Raw genomic sequence first — 7,714 nt, 5'->3', positions numbered from 1 at the left:
ACCTCTTTGGCTTTCGCTGAGTTGTTTCAATGCTACTTCTTTCACATAAAACAAGTGCTTCACTCCACACTTCATCAAAGGAGGCTTCACTGCGATATTGTACCAGTGTCACTTTAAATGCTTCAACTAGTTCCACGGCCTTAGCCAAGTCCAATTTTTTGGACTGGAGCATATCTGACAAAAATGTAGAGTCACTCAAGACCTTTCGGAACAGTACTAGGCATCCAACAAAATTCAGATCAATCTGAACCAATATCCCCCTGGCTTCAACAGCTCTATGTGGATGGTTCTCAGAGGAAATCTCTTCAAGCAGCTGTACTATTGCAGGTAACCTATCCATAACATTGCGACATGCTACATGTCTGCAGGCCCAACGTGTATCACTAAGCCTTTGGAGTTCCCTTGGTGCACCGTCAAACATCTCCCGCTGCACTTCCAGCCATTTGTTGTGTACATAAGACCCAGATATGAACACATACAATCGTTCCATCAATGAGAAGAAGTTTCCCGCATCTGTTACACTTTTGACAGAGTCTACTATGACTAAGTTTAGGCAGTGTGCACTGCAATGCACATAGAAAGCATTTTTGGCTACTTCTTTTATTTTCGCTTGAACACCAGCATGTGCCCCGCTCATCACTGCAGCGCCATCGTTATGGAGGACGGAACATGACTTAAGTATAAATAAATAAATGTATGAAGAAATACAGGAATAAATAAATAAATACGTAAATAAATAAATAAATACAGGAATAAATAAATACAGGAATAAATAAATGACGAAATAAATACAGAAATAAATAAATGTTGAAATGAATACACAAATAAATAAATAAAAGAATAAATGCATAAATAAATGCATAAATAAATATGGAAATAAATACATCAATGTATAAATAAATAAATAAAAGTCGAAAATAAAACAGAACACACGTTATTATATATCTTTCATTTATTTCTACATTTACGCAACATACATTTATTTATTTATGTATTTATGTGTCCGTATGCTAATGAGGTGGGCGGGTCCTAACCTCAGTCTGAAGCAGGATTGGTTACAGGAGTGTGTGATCATTTCTGGCAGAGGGCTCTACTACTAACGCCTGGATAACCGCGCTGATTCGAATGCAGGAGCTTTACTGTTTAGCCCTTATCTTTATACATCCATGGTTTATCCACAGTTGTAAGGTTTATTTATGGATATTGATTTAAGAGCCATTGGAGATCATTTACGATCATTAGCGGACCATTTAGAGAACGGAGAACCAAAAGACTATGTCCAGTTTCGTGTGGAACGATGTATAGAGGACTTGGCTCAGCTCGACATGATGTGACTTGCCACAAATCTATTGCTTCTGCCTGGCTCCAACAATTGGCGAATCCTGCTTCAGACTGAGGTTAGGACCGCCCACCTCATTAGCATACGGACACATAAATACATAAATAAATAAATGTATGTCGCGTAAATGTAAGAAATAAATGAAAGATATATAATAATACGTGTGTTCTGTTTTATTTTCGACATTTATTTATTTATACATTGATGTATTTATTTCCATATTTATTTATGCATTTATTCTTTTATTTATTTATTTGTGTATTCATTTCAACATTTATTTATTTCTGTATTTATTTCGTCATTTATTTATTCCTGTATTTATTTATTTATTTACGTATTTATTTATTTATTCCTGTATTTATGTACGTAATTTATTTATTCCTGTATTTCTTCATACATTTATTTATTTATACTTAAGTCATGTTCCGTCCTCCATACATCGTAGCCCTGACCGACAAGGTTTTCTTTATACTCCAGCCCATGTTTCTCAAGAAAACAAATAATCATACCACTTAACGCAGCAGCATCCAGGCCTTCTGCCACGTCGAACTCCAGAAAGCTCTCGTGAACAACACCATTGTAATAGTATCTCAGAACAAATGAAATTTGCTCTTTTTTCTGAAGATCTTTAGTTTCGTCTACAATAACTGAATAACTGAATTATTTCTTCCTTAACCATTGCAGCCAAACATTCCAGTATCTCGTTTTGGATAGCTTTACTGGTGTATGTTGCATTTTTAGCTTGCTTTTCAAGTCTTTTTTTAATCATAGGATCATGGTTTCCCAGCAAATCTAACATAGCTAAAAAAACACCTTTTTTTTCTGAGTCAGGATTCTCCCTGTGACCCCGCTGGGCTGTGTTTTCTGTGGCAGTTAGAATCAGAATCTCAGCTAGTGTTTTAATGTAGTTTTGATTTTCAATCACCTGTTTCTTATTTTGCTCATCCATTATTCCCATCATTGAGCTATTTCTGTCACTCATTTTCTTGTTTTCTCCCAATGCAAACATTGTATTTACATGGCTTTCAGATCGGGCATGAGAACAGAAACCACTGTCTTTCATTGTGGCCTTTTTCCAGTTACGATACCCGTCAATTGAGGTGAAAACGGTCTTGGGGGCATCAGGTAAAGAGAAATGTCTACAGGGGAAACAATACGCTGAATCATTGGACTGTGAGTACTCAAGCCATGAATGACTTTTGTACCAGTCTGTTCTAAAGCTTCTTCTGGCTCCTCCCTGAAGGGTCTTGGGGAAACTCTCCTGTGTCGGCTGAGCTGGCTCCTCACATCTGGACTTGGATATGTCTAGAAAATGGGAGTAAAACATATTCAAACTGTAATAGAGCTTAACTGATTACACATTATAATCAACTAATTATAACACAGTTTGGAGCTGTCATTTATTCAATATGTGTTTAACCTACTGGCTGTGTTAATGCGTGCAGCACAACATTTTGGCCTGGGTGTGTATTGTTTTGGGTCATTTTTGAATTTCAACCTCAGCTGCTATAATAGGTCTAAAATACATTGTACACAAAATACTCACAATCTACCCTTTTCCTCATACTCAAAACTATCTAAGGAAAGCAAACATGATTTTTTTGAATTAATAATATATTTATTAGACTGAGGCTAGCCCTGTCTCTTAAATAAACTGTTTTGCAAAATGTCCTTTTGTGTGATTTTTGCATCTTATTCAGATGCATTATACTTTGTATTAACAATTGTCATACCATGTGGACCAACTCGACTTGCTGTTGGTTGCAAGGGCTTAGGAATATTCCTTTCCCCCTCACTGTCTGAGCTCTGCATGCCGTCTTGTTGTCTCTCGCTCTCTCCCTCTTGCACCTTGTCTATGTGATGCTCTCCCTCTTCCGTCTCTTCTTCTCTGTTGTGTTCTCATTCCTCCTCCTGTCCCTGTTCATCTTTGCCTTCTATCTCATCACTGACACTTTCCTGTTGCTGTTCTTCATCTCCTTCCACCTCCTCATGTCCCTGGTCATTTACCTTGTCACTTCCCTGTTGCTCAGCCTCACTTTCTATCCTCTTTGGTGACAAAAAACTTGCAATGCCACGTTTCCTCTTCATTTCTATAAGATTCAAAGTCCATTTATTACGTTGTTTTCTTTTATATTACCAGTAATCATTATTAATAATGGTGTTCAAATTAAAATGCTGTTTGAGCAAATGCTTGTTGTTTTCCCACTTACTGTGTGCTTCAAACTCTAGCTTGTGGCCCAATATTTGCTTGCAATCCAAACAGATTCCTGAAATAAGATTCAAAGTTATTATTGAAGAGCAGAATCGTTTAGCCTTGATCAGGTCGTACATCTTGCTAAATGATTGATAATATAAAAATATTTCATGCATGACATTTTTTTAAACAAAAACCTAGCTAACGTTCCACGCACACTGTACAGTAAGTAAAGAGTTACTGATAATAACGTTACTCAACCGGATTTGTATTGTTTCAATATCAGCATTAACGTTATGATTCACATGGACATATCTAACTTCTCTCTTTTCTGTAACTGGAAAACATTAGCTTTGTTCTACACTTATTTCACAGGAGACGTAGTTGATCAGTCTTACCTCATTCCTTCCGTCTACTTCACCGAATGCTTCTCTATTTGTTCTGTCCCGTTCAAAATTAAATCGCCGCCAATCACATTTCAGCTCGCGCCAGGGAGGGGGGTAACTGGCTCGCGTCTTATGGTGCATTCACTTGCACTCGGACATTAGAGACTTTTTCTCATAAATGTCCGATGAGCCACAACTTTTATTTCAAAACAAAGCTGCCAACTGGGGTGGCAGCTGGGGTGGCAAGGATGTGTTTTACGGGTGGCAGCTGCCACCCCATGCCACCCCGGTAGATCCGCCCCTGCCAACATCCAATCACAGAGTTTGAGGACTAATCACGGTGTTTGTAAAGCAAGGTGGATGTTGTAGTCCCAAACGATAGCTGAGGATTCTGGGTAGTGTAGTGTCTTCGGAAACTCTGTAGTGTGTAAACTGTACACAATTTAAACCAATCAATATTGTGTAATTAACAAGGATAAACTGATGTTTTTTAGTGGATGAGTAATGGAGATATCACTGTGTAATCATTTGACAGTGAGGGGAATACTTCCGGTTTTATTATGAAAACTTCGAGACCGGAAATACTGTTTTCACCCCATGAGGGTTGACGCCAACTTTACATGGAAGCTGCCGCATATACACGTTCTCCTGGCGAGACCTCAAATCATCTTCGTAATATCTATCAAACTATAGATCCTACACATCCACTGGACGTAGATTCTAAAAGTACAATATACACTTCTCGCTAGAAATCTAATTAAAAAGCATTTTAATGGCCAAACTATTCTACAATTTAGGATTTTCCAGAGAGGGTTATTTGTGAATAAACGACCCTCCGGAGCGTTTGCAATCAACGGGAGCATGTTGTTTCTTACACGACCACTAGAGGTGCTACACTTTAAAACCTGACTATGGGTCGAAATAAGCTGATGAACAATCGACCTATTTGGTCGTTTTTCGTAGGAGGACAGGCTGAAATATAACCATACTCTTGCAAAGAAATTCTGAAAATGTACTGCTTAATACGAATCATTGTCTTTCTTAAATGTTAGCATTGACAAATATGCAGAAAGCCATAAAAAAGAGAATTCATGGGGCATATTCAACTCTTTTTGGGGGATTTTTGCTCAAATGGAAAACATAGTTTATTCTGAGGGACATGTTGTGATTGGTGGAAAAACTAATTGATGACTGTCAGAACCAGGCCACTAAATAAAATGAACCAACACAGGGATAAACAAAAATGTCATTAATCAAAAATGTTAATCAGTATAGATTAACATTTTAAGAGCATAAAAACATGCATACAATACAGCTGAAATGACTGAGTGATTAATTTGCTTCAAGCATACCCTTACTTTTGTGCACTGTTAAACCAACACGTTCTCACTCCCAACCCGTCACATGTTGACGGTCGGTCAACTCTATTACGCACAGGGTCGAGAGTCAGTTTTCAACGGGCAGGGCGTCCCATAGACCTTCATAGACCTCCCATAGCGTTGATAATATACGTCATGAGAACGATCCCTGGCAAATGCTACCCCGACGGTCGGTTGTTATTGTCGATATTAATATAATAATGATTTATTTTTTAATAGTCACACTCGATTTCGCCGATTTTCTTGTTGCCCCAGCTGGTTGACACCTCTTTTAGCAGAAACAAAGGCTACATGAATGTATTAAATCGATCGTGGAATTAATGGATAAATGGATTAATGGATTAATGGAGAATTAATGGATTAATGTTGTGCGATTGCGTTGCCCTAATTATATTTTAAAACATTTTAGAAGACCTCACGAAATACTTTAATGTAAATTTAAATGTAAATGTGAAGGGATGTGTGTAATGTGGTGATTGACATTATTCACCCACGGATCTATGGTTTGGGGAATTGTTCCGCACGGACATTTTAGTTAACCGGACTTCCTGTTGATGTGAAATCCGAAAACATTTTTTAAAAATAAAATAATACTTTATTCCAAGTTTGCTTGCTTTTCTCTTTGGAGGTCATCACATAACGGCATTGTAATACACGGTTCGGCTGCATTACATATTACATATCTGCCGTAGTTCTCTATTTATAGAGCCCTGATGATAAGACTTCTAGACAAATAGGAAGAACTGCCGCCAAAACTGAATATGTGACGTGGATCATAAATATATCAATTAAACAATATCTTCAATTTCTCTTCACAATATAAGTCTCCAATGACGTCATCGATGACAAACGAAGCCTCACTGCCTGTCGATACCACGTGACTGCTTCACGAAGCGATTCAGATCGGTTGAACCGTTGAACCACAACGCTCATATTACCCATGGAGGTATAATAAGAACCATATTACCCCTCCTGTACCTGGGCCCGGTGACACGATGAAATCAAGAGAGCTCAGACCCTCACTTATAGAGGTCGGAACATGTCATAAGTATAAATAGATGCAAGCATAAATAAATGTAGGAATAAAAACATCAATAAATACAGGAATACATATCTTGCAGTGTTTTCAGGGAGCTTTCAGACAGGATCTGCAGGCGACCCAGCTTCTATGAGTATAGGCGCAGCCCTCTAAGGTTCGGGCCCCACTGGCTCCGCGAATAGCTGAAGAAAAGCTGTTGGAGTGGATTGTAGGGCCTACTTCCTATTTATATGGAAGTGAGCCCGGAGGTGGGGCCCACGTCATAGGTGGGCGTGGAATAAGTCTGTCAGTGCTGCACACGTGCAGTGGGGATTACCCAATAGCGATAGCCTTACGGCCCGTCCACACTACAGCTTCAAAAAAAGCTTGGAGCTGGGCGTGTCTGAAGCTCGACCAACAACCAATCACATGAATCTCCCGCCCCTGACACACAAGCAGCGGTTTGATTGGCTAGAGCTTGTACTGGCATATGATTTGATTGGCTGACGCTTCCAGCGAAAGCTTCAGAAGCTTCAAAAGTTGAACATTGCTCAACTTTTGCAGCCTGAAACGCCAGGAAAGCTCCGCTCTGCTTCCCACAATGCAGTTCAGCGAAAAGTGATGTCACCCCATTCAAAGTGAATGGGCAGACGCGTTGGAAACCGTTTTTGAAGCTGTCGAAGCTGTAGTGTGGACGGGCCGTTAGAGGGCGAAGCCTTATACGAAATAGAACAGTGTGTGGTTTAGAAAAGAATACAAAATTAGAAGGAAAAAATGATGAAACAATACAGATGTCAGTATTCTGAGCCCCTACTCTCCCCATAACTGACGGCAACAAAAGTCCTACATTATTCAATTAAAATAAAGAAGTAAAAACAATAAGTGTGGCTTGATATTGAGTAAGAAAAACGTTGATAAACGTTGTGAGAATGGATCTGCGGAGAGCATTTTGCTGCGATCCCAACCCGTCTATTACCAACGTTCAGGGAGCTCTATGCAAGTCAATGGAACGCCCTGCCCATTGAAAACTGACTCTCAAGGGGTAACCTGTTCGTAATAGGGTGACGGGGAGGGGCCCTGACCGACTGTCAACATGTAACGGGTTGGGAGTGAGAACGTGTTGGTTAAACAGACCACCACTTCTTAAGCCACATTTCTAGCCTTAATAAAAATGTCTATATGACAGTTTTCATAGCAAATTTTACCATTTCAAGACTCTAATCCTGAAAGCAAGTGTTTCAGGTGCTTTTCAGTTCCCGAGAATATTTTTGCTGCCCTATTATTATTGCTGTCTGGGTCCATTTCCACATAAATAAAGGAAAACTGGAAAAACCAACATTTCCAAAAACACACATTTAAATGCATTTTCATTTCAGAGGTCTCCTATTACACCACCCA

Source organism: Gymnodraco acuticeps, unplaced genomic scaffold (assembly GCF_902827175.1).
Source record: "Gymnodraco acuticeps unplaced genomic scaffold, fGymAcu1.1, whole genome shotgun sequence".
NCBI classification, from domain to species: Eukaryota; Metazoa; Chordata; class Actinopteri; order Perciformes; family Bathydraconidae; genus Gymnodraco; species Gymnodraco acuticeps.
The sequence above is the reverse complement of the archived record's forward strand: the minus strand, read 5'-3'. Positions refer to the sequence as shown.